Here is a 17,886-nt window from a genome sequence, read left to right on the forward strand (position 1 = left end):
TACTTTTTCCATTCTCTGGAATACAAGAGAAAAATACCACTACTTCATTCAGAATTAAGTTTCCATATTTCTAAATAATAACAAGGAAATAAACTATTACTAGTGGCAGCCATCCCTCAGGATGATATATTAGATGATCCTGAGGGCAGGAGACTTTCAGATTCAAGAAACTCATCTTAAAACAAACCCAGAAGTTCAACCCACCAACACCATGGTCAACTCCTGTTGAGATTCCATCTGCTGTGGCCAGAGCTGTGGCTCTGGCTGCTGTGCCCCCAGCTGCTGTTGGTCTGCCTGCTGCTTCCAACCTGCCTGCTTCCAGAGCACCTGCTGCAGGACCAACTGTTACAGACCCACCTTCATTGTGTCCACCTGCTGTCACCCCAGTTGCTACCAACCCTGCTGTCACCCCAGCTTCTGTATTTCCAGCTGCTGCCAACCCTACTGCCACCCCATCTGTGTCTCTAGCTGCTGGCAATGCTGCTGCCGTCCCAGGTGCTGCCAGCCCTGCTGCCACCCAACTTGCTGTATCTTTAGCTGCTGCCAACCCTGCTGTCACTGCATCTGTTGCCAGACCACCTGCTGCAGGACTACCTGCTGCCATCCAGACTGCTGTGGCTCCTTCTGCTACTGAGGGAGTGTTGAAATTTGCCTGCATCTGCTCACCATCACCAGTCTTCCAAGGAGAATCATTTTTCCTTTTTTGTATCAATCAGTTTGAACAAACTTCAAGAAAAACTAAGTCCTATTTCAATTAAGTTGAAAACTTCAACCTGTTTTTTCAGTTTCTAACTTCCACCAAAGCATTCTCCTTCATTGGCCTCTTTTTCCCTCATAGGAGCATGATTATAAATTTACTCTGAATTCATCCATCTAAAAATGGATCAACACACCAAATTTCATGCTGTTGAAATGGGAATTCATAAAATAGAAAAACCTGATTGGGAAAAAGATTTACTCAAAACAACTATACCTTCAAATCTGTCTCTTTCCTACATTTCCATTTACAGTGACTCTATAGTCTTATCTATCTGTTTTTCTGATAAAAAGTTAATTATTTCATTAAATAAGTTTCACTTGCTTTGCCTTATTGACTTTAATTCTTTTTAAGATTTTGCAAGGCAAATGTGGTTAAGTGGCTTGCCCAAGGCCACACAGCTAGGTAATTATTAAGTGTCTGAGACCTGATTTGAACCCAGGTACTTCTGACTCCAGGGCCAGTGCTTTTTCTTGGGCAAATATCTCAAGGTTGCTTTAATTTGCATTTCTCTAATCAATAATAATTCAGAACATTTGTTCATGACTATAAATTATTTTGATTTCTTCATTGAAAAACTACCTATTTATATCCTTTGACCAGTAAATATATTGCTCATCAGATTCAATTCATTAGAGTCATAATATTTCCCTCAGAGTATCTACTACAAATTGTAACTTTATAATCTAAGCAATTAACAAGAGGGATGTCATGGTATTAGTTGAGGGAGGAATAATTGGTTTTATTCTATTCATGTAAACCTGGGCAAGACACTTAAATACTCTCTAAGACTATATATCTCTAAGTCTTGTATGCATTTCTGATCTATATTATCAAGTGGGAAATCTAATAAATCACTAACAATAAATAATTGAAGTTTCTTGATGAAAGAAGCAATATCTTTTACTTAACATCCACTCTGTCCAGGAGAAAAAAATTCAGTGATTCAAGAAAGCCTTATTGATGAAAATAGAGAGAAGAAATATGAGCAGAATCATATTCAATTTTTACTTTAAGACATTGGTTCAGAATTGATTTTGGTAAATGGTAATAACTGTGACTTCGTGGGATAGTCTTTTTTCTGTCTTGAGATGAATATAAGGTATGGAATTACCAGCCCCTTACATATACATACTTCAAGTAAGCTAATATCAAGGAAAAAATACACTTATCCAGTTATTCTTTTTTGGATTCATCCTAGGAACATGTTTCTTTCCTGGTACTTCACCACCCTTCAAGAGATTCTGATCTCTTCAATAATTTAGTACAATAATTCCAGTCAATCATTCACTCAGTTAATAAAACTTACTATGTTAGTACAGTGTTAAGCACTGAAAATACCAAAAAAATGAAAAAAACCTGTCAATATTTTTATTGAATTCTATTTTTAAATTTTTTTACTCTTAATTATGAAATAAAACAAGCATTTCCATAATAATATCAATATAAATTATGGTCAATATTAAATTATATTCAATTAGGGACCATGGAAGCACATAAATCTTTTTGACATGATCAATAGGAGAATTTTTTTTGTTCAATTATGTATATTTGTTAGAAGACTTTTTCCTGTAGTTGGGTAGGTAGATGGAATGGAAAGGAAATAGATTTTTATTTGTTGAACTAATTAAATTAACTAAAGATAGAAAATATCTGACATAAATCTAGGGGTTAAAAATTTGAGTAAATGCTTCTTTGGCCTTATGCAAAAAAACTTAAAATGGACTTTGGGAGTCAGGGAACAAATTTAATCTATTATCAAAAGTTCGGAAGCATTTGTCTTCTCAGCTCTCTATCCTAGATGAACAAGAATGAATTCGTTAAGAAACTCCAATTCTTCTACTGCATTTTCTAAAAGTTGCTTACTGAGAACTTGGAATCACAAGTCACACCTACTGATCTTCTCATGAGGCATGCAAACACAGCAACCCGTGATCAGGTAGAAATCACTATTCCCTACTAACCTGTTGCAGTTGTAGGTTGCCTCCGTTGTTGTGGTGATGAAATAGCAAATTCAAGGGAGATTGCCAGTAAATTAAACTGCTAATGTTGATCCCAGACAGGAGCAACTGCATCTATGCTAGATTCCAATCCCTACCACTTCCCTCTAGGCTTAAGTGCAATGGGAGTGAGGGATCTCAATTATTACTAAAGATAAGGATATGTTTTGGGGAGTTCATTTGCCCTTCCTCCAGCAGCAACTCTAGGATCTAAGCTCAAACCACACTGATGTTCCAATTAAACCTCCTCACTTTTAAAGGAAACGTCTTTGGGGCTGTTTTCTGGCAATATAAAACCCAAAACGAGTTTTTTTCCTGTTCTCCTTCAGGAAGCTGAACTATGATGGTAGTGAGTTATATGATATATTTCTATATCATTTGAGTTTTATATTAAAATTTTAAATGTAAGAACCTAGTATTTGATAAACAGAAGAACACTATATACCACCAGTTTCACTTAGAACTGGAAGGATCATCAAAGGTCATCTAATCCAAAGACTTAATTCTATAGCTAAGGCCCAGAGATGGGACATGATTTGACCAGTCATAGTGTTATTGACAATGTTATTCAAGGAGATCTTTGGGACACAAAAAGAGCACTAAGAGAATCACAAGTGAAACATGGGAACTTCATTATTGGATAAAACTGCATATGTAGAAATTCCATTTTCCAGGTGTGTGTTTCACCCAGTTTTCATTACTTAAATGCATTCCTTCCACTTGAACCTCATTTAAAATATACTCTATCCTCAAAAGCACCATTGATAAAGAGAGATTCATTATCACATCTTCTCTGGGTTCTGGCCATTTTCTCCGTTTCTCCCTCATTTCTGGAATGTTCTCCTTCCTTTCTACTGCCTGGATTCTCTGCTTTATTCAAATCCTAAATAAAATCCTTTCTTCTATAGAATACCTGTCCGTTGTTCTATTGATTCTAGTTTCCTTGTCTCTTTTAGTTATATTCAATTTATCCTGCATATAGCTTCTTTCATTGTTTGCTTTCTTCCTCATTGGATTATGAACTTTGAGGCCAATGGCAGTCTTTTGTCTCTTTTTTAATTTCTAGAGCTTAGCAAAGAGCCCAATACATATTGGATTTCTAATAAATGTTTGACTGCCTTATTATCAAATCAGGAAATATATGAAGGTCCAAATCAGTTTCTTAGGTCAATAATCAAGGTAAATTTAATGGGATGAATTAGAATTTATTTTCTTTATTTGAAAGCATTTAGAATTTATTTCTTCTGTGTATGTGTTTGAGTGTTTGTATGTTTTTTTTAACAGGAGATGAGCCAATTTTATTTATATTTGAATTTTACAATTTTTCCCCAAATCTCACTTCACTTCTCCCCCCCCCCCCACAGAAGGCAGTCTGTTAGTCTTTACATTGTTTCCATGCTATACAATGATCTAAATTGAACATGAGAGAGAAATCATATCTTAAGAAAAAATAATAAGAGATAGCAAGATTACATAATAAGATAATGGATATTATTAAACTAAAGGTAATAGTCTTTGGTCTTTGTTCAAACTCCACAATTATTTCTCTGTATACATATGGTATTCTCCATTGCAGACAACCCTAAAATTGCCCCCGGTTGTTGCACTTATGAAATGAGCCAGTCCAATAAGGTTGGTATGCAACAATTTGTTCAGCCATTCCCCAATTGATGAACATTCACTAAATTTCCAATTATTTGCTACTATGAATAGAGCTGCTATGAATATTTTTGGACAAGTGATGTTTTTACCCTATTTCATGATTTCTTCAGGGTATAGACCCAGTAGTGGTATTGCTGGATCAAAGGGTATGCACATTTTTATTGCCCTTCGGTCATAATTCCAAATTGCTCTCTAGGACAGTTAGATGAGTTCACAGCTCCACCAACAATGCATTTGTGTCCCAGACTTCCCACATCCTTTCCAATACTGATCATTGTCCTTTCTGGTCATATTGGCCAGTCTGGGAGGTGTGAGGTGGTACCTCAGAGATGCTTTAATTTGCATTTCTCTAATTAGTAATAATTTAGAACAATTTTTCATGTGACTAAGGATAGCTTTGATTTCCTCATCTATAAATTGCCTCTGCATATCCTTTGACCATTTGTCAACTGAGGAATGGCTGTTTTTTTTTAGAAATTTGACTGTATTCTCCATATATTTTAGAAAGGAGTCCTTTATCAGAAATGCTAGTTGTAAAAATTGTTTCCCAACTTACTACATTTCTTTTAATCTTGGTTAGAGTGGTTTGTCTGTGCAAAAGCTTTTTAATTTAATGTAATCAAAATTATCCAGTTTGTTTTTAACGATCTTCTCTATCTCTTCCTTGGTCATAAACTGCTTCCCTTTCCATAGATCTGATAGATAAATTATTCCTAGATCTCCTAGTTTTCTTATAATATTGTCTTTTATATCTAAATCCTGTATCCATTTTTTTTTTGCTAGGCAATGGGGTCAGGTGGCTTGCCCAAGGCCACACAGCTAAGTAATTATTAAGTGTCTGAGACCAGATTTGAACCCAGGTACTCCTGACTCCAGGGCTGGTGCTTTATCCACTGTGCCACCTAGCTGCCCCTTCCTGTATCCATTGTGATCTTATCTTGTTATAAAGTGTGAGGTGTGAGGTTGTGTAATCCAAATTTCTGCCATACTAACTTTCAATTTTCCCAACAGTTTTTATCAAAGAGAGAGTTTTTATCCCAAAAGTTGAACTCTTTGGTTTTGTCAAACAGCAGATTACTACAATCATATCCTGCTATTGCACCTAGTCTATTCCACTGATCAACCACTCTATTTCTTAGCCAGTACCAGACAGGTTTGATGACTGATGTGTTATAATATAATTTTAGATCTAGCAGGGCTAGGGCACTTCTTTTTGCCCTTTTTTCTATCATTAAATCCTTGGAGATTCTTGACTTTTTTTTCTCCATATGAAATTACTTAAAATTTTTTTCTAGCTCATTAAAGTAGTTTTTTTTTTTTTTTTGGATTTTGATTGGTAGAGCACTAAATAAATAGTTTCATTTAGGTAGAATTGTCATTTTTATTATGTTAGCTAGGACTATCCATGAGCAGTTGAATTTTCTGTTTTTTAAACATGATTTTATTTGTGAGAGAAGTGTTTTGCAGTTGTTTTCATAGAGTTTCTGAGTCTGCCTTGACTGGTAGAATTCCAAATATTTTATAGCATCTAAAGTTATTTTGAATGGGATTTCTCTTTCTAGCACTTGCTGCTTTATCTTGATATTAAGATATAAAAGTGCTGAGAATTTATGAGGGTTTATTTTATATCCTGCAACTTTGCTAAAGTCGCTTATTGCTTCTAGTAGTTTTTTAGATGATTTTTTTAGGATTCTCTAGGTATACTGTTGTGTCATATGCAAAGAGTGAGAGTTTTGTTTCTTCCTTCCCAGTTCTAATTCCTTTAATTTCTTTCTATTCTCTTATTGCTGAAGCTAATATTTCCAACATAATATTGAATAGTAGTGGTGATAATGGACATCTTTGTTTCACCTCTTATCTTATTGGAACTACCTCTAGTTTATCCCCATTGCATATAATGCTTGTCAGTGGTTTCAGATAGATACTGCTTATTATTCTAAGGAACAATCCGTTATTCCTGTGCTCTCTAGTGTTTTTTATTAAGAATGGGTACTGTATTTTGCCAAAAGCTTTTTCAGCATCTCTTGATATAATCATATGATTTCTGATAGGTTTGTTATTTGATATAGTTAATTAAACTAACAGTTTTCCTAATATTGAACTAACCTTGCATTCCTGGGGTAAATCCTAGTAATAACTTGCTGTAATCACTTTAGCAAGATTTTATTTAAAGTTTTTGTATCTATATTCATTAGGGAGAAAGGTCTATAATTTTTATTTCTCTGTTTTAACTCTTCCTGATTTAGGTATCAACACCATATTGGTGTCATAGAAAGAATTAGGCAGAGGTCCATCCTCACCTATTATGCTAAAGAGTTTATATAGAATTGGAACCAATTGTTCCTTAAATGTTTGATAGAATTCACTTGTAAATTCATCTGACCTTGGAGATTTTTTTCTTGCGGAGTTCAATACTGGCTTGTTGAATTTCTTTTTCTAAGATAGGGTTGTTTAGGTTTTTAATTGCCTCTTCACTTAACCTGTGCAACTTATATTTTTGTAAATATTCTTGCATTTCACTTAGATTATCCAATTTATTAGCATACAGCTGAGCAAAATAATTCCTCATTGTTATTTTAATTTCCTCCTCATTGATGATGAGTTCACCCCTTTCATTTATAATACCGATAATTTGTTTTTCTACTCTCATTTTTTAAAAAAAATAAAATTAACCAGAGGCTTATCAATTTTATTGTTTTATCCATAAAACCAACTCATGGTTTTATTTATTAATTCTATATTTTCTTGCTTTTGATTTTTATTAATTTCTCCTTTAATTTTTAGAATTTCTATTTTGTTATTTAATTAGGGATTTTTAATTTGTTCTTTCTCTAATTTTTTTAGTTGCTTGTTTAGTTTTTTATTTCCTCTTTCTCCAATTTATTCATGTAAGCATTTTAAGTTATAATATATCCCCTGACAACTGCCTTAGCTGTATCCCAGAAGTTTGGGTATGTTGTCTCATTATTATCATTATCTTGGAGGAAGTTATTGATTTTTTTCTATAATTTGTTGTTTAATGCATTCATTCTTTAAAATGAGGTTATTTAGTTACCAATTAGTTTAGGTCTGTCTCTCCCTGGCCCATTATGGCATGTGATTTTTATTGCATTATGATTTGAGAAGGATGTATGAACTATTTCTGCCTTTCTGCATTTGATTATTAGGTTTTTATGGCCTAGTACATGTTCAGTTTTTTTAAGTGCCATATACTGCAGAAAAAAGTATATTCCTTTCTATCTCCATTGAACTTTCTTCAAAGGTCCATCATGTCAAGTTTTTCTAACATTCTATTTACCTCCTTAAATTCCTTCTTGTTTATTTTATGATTATATTTATCTAATCATAAATTAAATCTGAGAGTGGGAGGTTGAGATTTCCCACCAGTAGAGTTTTGCTGTCTATGTCATCCTAGTGGATACATATTTAGTATTGAAATTGCTTCATTATCTATAGTATCTTTAAGAATGACATAGTTTCCTTCCTTATCTCTTTTAATGAAATCTATTTTTGCAGCTGCTTTGTCTGAGATAAGGATTGCTGCCCCTGATTTTTTTCACTTCAGCTTAATCAAAATATATTTTGCTCCAACCTTTTACCTTTGCTCTATATGTGTCTCTCTGCTTGAAATGAGTTTCTTGTAAGCAGAATATTGTAGGATTCTGTTTTTTTAATCTATTCTGCTATTCACTTACATTTTATAATATAATTTTTTTATCTGGTAAAGCTAAGCCAACTTCTTTTGTACTTTTTTTTCATTGAATCTTTGGAAATTCTTTACTTTTTATTTCTCCATATGAATTTTTCTAATTCATTAAAGTAATTTTTTGGAATTTTGATCAGTAGGGCACTAAACAGGTAATTTAGTTATGGTGGAATTGTCATTTTTATTATGTTAGCTTAGCCTATCCATGGGCACTTGATGTTTGTCAGTTATTTAAGTCTGATTTTATTTGTATGAGAAGTGTTTTGTAATTGTTTTCAAAAAGTTTTTGAGTCTGCTTTGGCAGACTTACTCCCACATATTTCATATTGTCTGAGGTTACTTTGAATGGCATTACTCTTTCTGCTGTATCTTGCTAGTCATATACAGAAATGTCACGGATTTATGAGAGTTTATTTTATATCCTGCAACTTTGCTAAAATTATTATTATTTCTAGTAGTATTTAGATGACTTTTTGAGATCCTCTAGGTATACCATCATATCACCTGCAAAGCGTGAGAGTTTTGTCTCTGCCTTCCCAATTCTAATTCCTTCAATTTCTTTTTTTTCTTATTGCTGAAACTAACATTTCTAATACAATACTAAATAGTAGTGGTGATAATGGGCATCCTTGTTTTACCCCTGATTTTACTGGGAATTCCTCTAGCCTATCCCCATTGCATATAATGCTTGTTGATGATTTCAGATAGATAATACTTATTATTCTAAGGAACGAACACTCTCTAGTGTTTTTAGTAGGAATGGATGCTGTATTTTGTCTAAAGCTTTTTTAGTATCTATTGATATGATCATATGATTTCAGAAAAGTTTGTTATTTATATAATTAATTATACTAGCAGTTTTCCTAATATTGGATCAGCCCTACATCCCTAGAATAGATCCTACTTGGTCATAGTGTATTATCCTAGTGACAATGTAATTGTTTTACTAAGATTTTATTTAAGATTTTGGCATCTACATTCATTAGAAAGATAGGTCTATAATTTTCTTTCTCTGTTTTTAACTCTTCTTGGTTTAGGTGTTAGCCCCATATTAGTGTCATAGGAAGAGTTAGGCAGAGTTCCATTTTCATCTATTTTCCCAAAGAGTTAATGTAAAATTGGAACTAATTGTTCCTTAAATGTTTGATAGAATTCACTTGTGAATCCATCTGACCCTGGAGATTTTTTCTTATGGAATTCAATAATGGCTTGTTGAATTTCTTTTTCTGAGATAGGGTTGTTTAGGTTTTTAATTTCTTTACTTAACCCGGACAACCTATATTTGTAAATATTCATCCATTTCACTTAGAGTGTCAAATTTATTGGCATAGAGTTAAGCAAAATAATTTTGAATTATTACTTTAATTTCCTCCTCATAGGTGGTGAGTTCACCTTTTTCATTTATGATACTAGAAATTTGGTTTTCTTCTTACTTTTTAAAATCAAATTGACCAGAGTTTTATCAATTTTATTGTTTTTTTCATAAAACCAACTCTTGGATTTATTTATTAGTTTGATAGTTTTCTTGCTTTTAATTTTATTAATTTCTCCTTTAATTTTTAGAATTTCTAATTAGGTATTTAATTGGGAATTTTAAATTTGTTCTTTCTCTAATTTTTTAGTTGCATATTATTTTATTGACTTCCTCTTTCTCTAATTTATTTATGTAAGCATTTAAAGATATAATATATTTGGGTGGCTAGGTGGGACAGTGAATAGAACACTGGCCCTGGAGTCAGGAGTACCTGAGTTCAAATCTGACCTCACACACTTAATAATAACCTAGCTGTGTGGCCTTGGGCAAGCCACTTAACCCCATTTGCCTTGCAAAAACCTCAAAAACAATAAACATATAATATATCCCCTGACAGTCACTTTGATTGTATCGCATAGATTTTGGAATGCTGTTTCATTATTGTCATTATCTAGGATGAAATAATTCTTTCTATAATTTGTTGCTTGATCCATTCATTCTTTAAAATGAGGTTATATGGTTTCCAATTAGTTTTGGGTCTATATCACCCTGGTCTAGTATTGCATGATTTTTATTGCATTATGATCTGAGAAAGATATCTTCACTATTTCTGCCTTTTTATAGTTGATCATTAGGTTTTAAGCCTAATGTGTAAGTGCCATGTACTTCTGGAAAAAAAGTATATTCCTTTTTAATTCTATTCATTTTCATCCATAAGTCTAACATATCTAGGTTTTCTAACAATCTATTTACCTCTTTAACGTCCTTGTTTATTTTATGGTTAGATTTGTCTAAATCTGAGAGTGGGAGGTTGTGTTCTCCCACTAGTAGAGTTTTGCTGTCTATGTCTTTCTGTATCTCTTTTAACTTCTCTAAGAATTTGCTTCCTATACCATTGGGTACATACATATTCAGTATTGAAATTGCTTTATTGTTAGGGGTAGCCAGGTGGCAAAGGGGAAAAATACAAACCAAGGGAAGATAGCCTACAGGGCAATAAAGAATTAATAATTATAACTTTGAATGTGAATAGGATGAACTCTCCCTTAAAACATAAGTGAATAGGGGTGGCTAGGTGGTGCAGTGGATAGACACCGGCCCTGGAGTCAGGAGTACCTGAGTTCAAATCTAGCCTCAGACACTTAATAATTACCTAGCTGTGTGACCTTGGGCAAGTCACTTAACCCCATTGCCTTGCAAAAACCAAAAAAAGTTACTTTATTGTCTATGGTACATTTTAGAAGGATATAGTTTCTTTCCTTATTTTGCTTTTTTTTTTTTTTTTTTGCAAAGCAATGGGGTTAAGTGGCTTTCCCAAGGCCACACAGCTAGGTAATTACTAAGTGTCTGAGGCTGGATTTGAACTCAGGTACTCCTGACTCCAGGGTAGATGCTCCATCCACTGTACCACCTAACTGCCCTCTCCTTATCTCTTTTAATGCTATCTATTTTTGCAGCTGCTTTGTCTGAAATAAGGATTGCTATCACTGCTTTTTTCACTTCAGGTGATGCAAAATATATTTTGCTCCAACCTTTAACCTTTACTCTATATGTATCTCTCTGCTTCTAATGAATTTCTTGTAAGCAGCATATTGTAGGATTCTGTTTTTTTAATCCACTCTGCCTTTTGCTTACATTTTTTAAATTATTTTTTTAGTTTTTTTGCAAGGCAAATGGGGTTAAGTGGATTGCCCAAGGCTACACAGTTAGGCAATTATTAAGTGTCTGAGACCAGATTTGAACTCAGGCACCCCTGACTCCAGGGCCGGTGCTCTATCCACTGCGCCACCTAGGCACCCCATCCACTTATATTTTAAGGGAGACTTCATCCCATTCACATTCAAAGTTATAATTATTAATTCTTCATTACCCTGTATGCTATCTTCCCTTGGTTTGTATTTTTCCCCTTTTTTCCTTTATCCATATTCCCTTGTATTTTGTTTCTGAATACCGTCCCCTCCTATATCCAACCCCCTCCCCTTTTTCCCTTTCCCTTTACCTCTTCTTCTTTCCCTTCCTTCTTCCCCTTTTCCTCCCCCCTTCCCCCTTCCCCTTTCTCCTTTTAATACTTGAAAGTAAGCTAAGTTTCTTAACTTAACTGAGCATTTGTGTAAGTTAACTTTAAACCAAGTCTAATGAGAGGAAGAGTTAGGTGCTTCTCACCTCCTCCCTTCTTCCCCTCTATTACAATAGGTTTTTTTGTACCTCTTAATGTATTGACATTTACCCCATTCATTCTCCTCCATCCTCCCATTTTCTTATTCTCCTTCCCTTTAAGGAAGTATTATTTTTAAATCATTTTATCTGAGTCATAGTAAATTCATGAGTGTCCATCACTTCTGGCTAAGTATGTTCTCTCTAATAGAGTTACAATTCTCAAGAGTTATGAGAATCTTTCTCCCAGGAGAGGATATAGTCAGTTTCATTGTATTGGATAGCAGTTTTTTTCTTTACCTTTTCACATGTCTCTTGAGCCTCCTGTTTGATGTCCAAATTTTCTATTAAGCTCTGTTTTTTTTTTTATCAGGAAATATGGGAAGCCTTCCATTTTGTTAAATGTTCATATTTTTCCCTGAAAGAGAAGGCTCAGATTTGCTGGGTAGTGGATTCTTGGCTGCATTCCAAGCTCCCTTGCTCTTTGGTTTATCTTATTCCAGGCCCTTTGATCCCTTAATGTTTATGCAGTCAGGTTTTCTGTAATCTTTACTGTGGCTCCTTGGTATCTAAATTGTTTCTTTCTGGCTGCTTGGAGGATTTTCTCTTTTGTCTTATAGTTCTGGAATTTGGCACAACTACATTCCTTGATGTTTTCATTTTAAGATCTCTTTTTGGAGGGGATTGACATATTCTTTCAATAGATTTTACCCTCTGGTTCCATAATATCAAGGTAATTTTCCATCACTAAATCTTCTTATATTAGGTCCAGACTTTTTTTTTTCTCTTCAGTGTTTTCTAGAAGACCTATAATTCTGAAGTTGTCTGTCCTCATTCTATTCTCAAGGTCAGTGGTTTTGCTGCTGACGTATTTTACATTTTCTTCTATTTTTTTGATTAAGTCATTAATTTCCACAGACTCCATTCTTTTTTTTAGAGTAGAATTTTCCTCATTTACCATTTGCAGCTCCTTTTCCAGTTTGTCAATTCTATTTTTAAAAGAGCTTTCTATTTGATCAATTGAGGTTTTGAGAGAATTATTTTCTTTTGACATTTGTCCATTTGTGTTTTTCAATGATTTGTTTTCTTGCTGCAAGATATTAATTGTCTCTCCCAAATTTTCCAATTGATTTTTAAACTCCTTCCTGATTTCTTCATGGAAGTCTTTCTGTGCTGGAGACCAGGTCATATTCTCCTCAGAGGTTTTTAGGTCTCTCTGAGCTAGGGTCTTTTACTTCTAGGAATTTATGGATCCTCCTTTTCTCTGACCTTTCTTCATTTTCCTAATACTTCACGTTGCCGAGGGGCTGGTGTTGAAGTTTGGTGTTGAGATCCTCTAGAGCCGTTACTCAATGGGTTTAATAACTCCAGGTGGACTGGTTGGTTGCTTTCTCAGGAATGTCTGTGACTTTAATTTGAGGCTTTCTCCCTTGGCCTGGAGGGGGTGGATTAAGAAGTTGAGTACTTTTATCTTTGTCCAATGATGGGTTTTGCCCTAGGGCAAGGTAATTGCTCTCCCTATTCACAGCTGAGTGAGGTCTGCTGCTCTTAACCTGGGACAGAGGTGGGTTGCAATTGTGTTTGATCTGGGACGAGGTTTCCAAGATATGGTTGCAGCTCTACTGCACTGGAACTCACCCTCCAGCTCTGCAGGTAAGCTCCAGATTGTCAGTGCCACAACAAATGACTCTGCTCCCTAGTTGCCCCTGTTGTAAATCAGACTTACCCTGCTTTTAGGCTTCCAGGCTCTAGTCTGCCTCACTGATCAGGCTAGTTGAGCTCTCCAGGTCTCGCCTGTCTTGCCGATTGGGCAAGTGGAGCTCTCAGGCTCTGACCCTGTCCTGTGCTCCTGGCAGAGCCCACCCTTTGTGATGGTTCACCCATGATCCCAGAGGAAATACCTTGAGGTTTATCTTCTTCTAGTTGCTCTTTCTGGGTTTTGTAGATCAGATTTATGTTAAGAGGGTTGTTTCATATTATATATGAGGGAAGATCAGGGAAAGAAGATCAGGAGACTAGCACTGTGCCTGTCTTCTCTCCACCGTCTTGGCCGGAAATCCTATTCACTTATGTTTTATGGGAGAGTTCATCCCATTCACATTCCAAATTATAATTTCTAATTCTTTATTGCCCTCCATGCTATCTTCTCTCTGTTTATATTTTTCACTTTTTTTCACTTTATCCATATCCCCAGTATTTTATTTCTGAATACCACCACCTTCAGTATATTTGTCCCCTTGTATCCAAACTCCTCCCCTTTCTTTCACCTTTCCCTTTGCCCCTTCTTCCTTCTGTTAGTTCCTCTTTTCCTCCCCCTCCTCCTTTCCCCTTTTTAAACTTAAAAGGTAAGATAAGTTTCTCAACTTAACTGAGTGTGTGTATGTTAACTTTAGGCCTAATCTGATGAGAGTAAGATTCAGGCAGTTCTCACCTCCTTCTTTCTTCCCCTCTATTGCAATAGGTCCTTTCTACCTCTTTATGTAATGTGATTCACTCCATTCAATTTCCTCCATCCCCCCTCTCTTTACTGCCCCTCCCCCACTTTAAGGAGATATTGTTTATAAATAAATAAAGTAAATAAAAGTCATGAGTGTTAATCACTTATGGTTAAGTATATTCTCTGCAATAGAGTTATAATTCTCAAGGCTTATGAGACTCTTTCTCCCAAGTGGGGACATAGACAGTTTCATCTTATTGGATAGCAGTTTTTTCTTTACTCTTTTTTTAAACTTTTCCATGTGTCTCTTGAGTCTCCTGTTTGATGTCCAAATTTTCTATTTAGCTCTGGTTTTTTCATCTGGAAAAGTTAGAAATTTTCTATTCTGTTGAATGTTCATCTTTTCCCCTGGGAGAGAAGGCTCAATTTTGCTGGTTAGTGAATTCTTGGCTGCATTCTAAGCTCCCTTTCTTTTTAGAATATCTCATTCCAGGCCCTTCAATTGCTTAATGTTGATGCAACCATACTTACTGTGGTTCCTCAGTATAAAAATTGTTTCTTTCTGGCTGCTTGCAGAATTTTCTCTTTTATTTGATAGTTCTGGAATTTGACCACAATATTCCTTGGTGTTTTCATTTTGGTATCTCTTTCTGGAGGGAATTGATGTATTCTTTCAACAACTATTTTGCTCTTTAGTTCCATGATATCAGGGCAATTTTTCCGTCACTGAATCTTGTAATATTAAGTTCAGGCTTTTTTCTCTTCAATGTTTTCAGGAAGTCCAATGTTTCTTAGGTTGTCTCTCTTTGTTCTAGTCTCGAGGTCAGTGGTTTTTCTGATGAGTTCTTTTAAATTTTCTTTTATTTTTTGATTTTATTTAACATCTTCTTGTTGTCTCATGAAGTCATTAGTTTCCACAAATTCCATTCTATTTTTTAGAGAAGAATTTTCTTCTTTTACCTTTAGCAACTCCTTTTCCAATTTGTCAATTCTATTTTTGAAGGAGTTTTTCATTTGTCCAAGTGTAATTTTGAAAGAATTATTTTCTTCTTCCATTTGGCCAATTGAGGTATTGAGAGAATTATTTTCCTTTTTGTATTTGTTCAATTGTATTTTCTAAAGATTTGTTTTCTTGTTGTGTGAGATGTTAATTCTCTCTTGCAAGGTGTTAATTTTCTCTTGAGTTACTTTTCCCAATTTTTCCAATTAATTTTTAAACTCCTTCCTGATTTCTTCAAGGAAGTCTTTCTGGGCTGGAGGCCAATTCATATTCTCCTCAGAAGTTCTAGATCTCTCTGAGTCAGGGTTTTTACCTTCTAGTTAGTTTTCTATGGACCCCGCTTTTCACTGTCCTTTCTTTATTTTCCTAGGATTTCATGTTGGGGGAGAGGCTGGCTCACTTAGTTTAGTAACTCCAAGTGAGCCGGCCAGTAGGGGTGCTGGTTGCTTTCCCTGGAGTTTCTGTGGCCTTGATTTGAGGCCCTTTCCCTAGGCATGGAGGGGGTGAAGGGGGACAGCAGCGCCTGAATTATCTTTGAAAAATGTGGGCTATGCCCTGGGGAAAGAATGTTAATCTATCTTCCAGCTGAGGGAGCTCTGCTGTCTACACCTGAGCCTGTGGTGGGGTGAGGGGGTTGTTACTATGTTTATTCTGGGAAGAGGACTCTTCTGAAAATATGGAGCTCATGACCCAGTGCTGAACAGATTGATGTCCAGCAGCACTCTGCAACAATCTGTGCTGGGGCTCCCCAGACCTCTGCTCCCACAGCCATAGCTTCCTTGGCTGATCTTAGGTTAGTCTGGCTTTCACCCCACCCCATACTAGCTCTCTGCTATCTACCCCTGGTTCACTCAGGATCCCAGGAGACACACCTTTTGGTAGATGTTCTTCTCCTTGCTTCTCTTTTTTGGGGTTTGTTGATAGGCTTTCTGTTAAGAGGTTCCTTTCATATTGTTTCTGAGGGGTAACCAGGAAACCTTAGCTCAGTGGCTGTCTTCTCTCCTCCATCTTGGCTGGAATTCTATTTATTTTCCATGAAGTCAAGTGCATTTTAAGAGGTAGAACTGCTAAACGGGAACTGGTCCTCAAGAGAAACTACATTATGGTGAATTTTAGAAAGAATCAATTCTCTGTCTTTGAGGATATATATATATGACATTAAGGGAAAAGAGGGATATCATTGAATGATACCAAAAAGAGAGAGCCTGGGATCTTCATTGCAAAAACATGGACTACTCTCATGTTTGTGAATACTTGCGAAATCTAGCTCCCTGACAGGTACAAGAATTAATCTTTCCCAGATTATTGTATCTGAATATGTCTAAGTGACTCTGAAACAAACTTGCATTTTCCAGTTTTCTGGAGTGAGACAAATGGACAGTCAAATAATAAATGAAAAATTAAAAACTGAACTTGTATGAATATTTAGATTGCCAATATTAGCTTTAATACATGTTTATTAGACTACAGCATATATTTTTAAAACCATGCAATGGAAACTGACTTGAGAAAGAATGGCAACAACCCAGTCAAAATTTCTAAAATAGTCTTTTATTTTTATTTCATGGGGCATAAAGTGTTCTTTTCCTCAGAATGATCATTTCCCAAGTAGATTGCAGATGTAACACTTAGAGGAGCAAGTGAGATATGGAAGGCCCATATTTAACTATCACATTACTTATGATAGCTGCCTCCAAAATCGAGGAAGAACTGTGATGGATGAACTCAAATGAGCAGATTCAATAATTACTAATAAGTAAAGAAAGGAAATACTTTTGCCAATTATTTAGGGACAAAAACTTCATTATAAACAATAATAAGGAAATAAGGAAGATGGTCCCACTCAGGATAGTATATAAGATGCCCCTGGGGGCAGGAGACTTTCAAACTCAACACCATGGTTGGCTCCTGTTGTGACTCCATCTGCTGTGGCCAGAGCTGTGGCTCTGGCTGCTGTGCCCCTAGTTGCTTTAGGCCTGCCTGCTGCCAGAGCACCTGTTGCAGGACCAACTGTTACAGACCCACCTTCATTGTGTCTACCTGCTGTTGCTCCAGTTGCTGCCAGTCCTATTGTTGCCCCAGCTGCTGTATCTCTAGCTGCTTCCAGCCCTGCTGCTGCCCCAGCTGCTGCCAGACCACTTGCTTCTGTCCCACCTGCTGTGGTTCCTCCAGCTGTTGATTGCTGAAATTTGCCAATATCTGCCCACCATCACCACCATCTCCAGGAAAACAAGGATTCCTTTCTTTGTATTCATTAATATGAACAAACCTCATTGAAGACCTGAGTCCCATCATTCCAATTTGGGAACTTCAAATACAGTTACTTTTTTTTTCTAGATACTGGCTTCCATCACAACTATTTCCTCTATTGGTCTCTTTTCTCCTAATAGGAACCAAAATGGAATTTACTCAGAATTCATCCTCCCAGAAACTTACAAAATACAAATTTCATGACTCTGGCTTAAAATATCTCAGATATCACTATCTTCTGGGTGAAAGAAAGTTTCCTGTTGTGTTTACTAAAAAGCAACTATCTTACCCTAAGACCTGGGATATGTGATTCAAATGACATCAATCTCTCTCCTGAACATTCTTATATAGTGACTCTCTTTTCTTACTATTTCTCTTTCCTAATAAAAATTATTTCACTGTAATAAAAAATAAAGTTTCACATGTCTTTCCTCCTTTTATTTTCC

At 35.5% G+C, this 17,886-nt stretch overlaps 1 pseudogene; it reads left to right on the forward strand.

The window, feature by feature from the left end:
* Nucleotides 1-211: 211 nt before the first annotated feature.
* Nucleotides 212-17,369, forward strand: LOC141512046 (uncharacterized; annotated as a pseudogene).
* Nucleotides 17,370-17,886: the final 517 nt, after the last annotated feature.

The sequence above is a fragment of the Macrotis lagotis genome, chromosome 2 (genome assembly GCF_037893015.1).
Source record: "Macrotis lagotis isolate mMagLag1 chromosome 2, bilby.v1.9.chrom.fasta, whole genome shotgun sequence".
Lineage (NCBI taxonomy): Eukaryota > Metazoa > Chordata > Mammalia > Peramelemorphia > Peramelidae > Macrotis > Macrotis lagotis.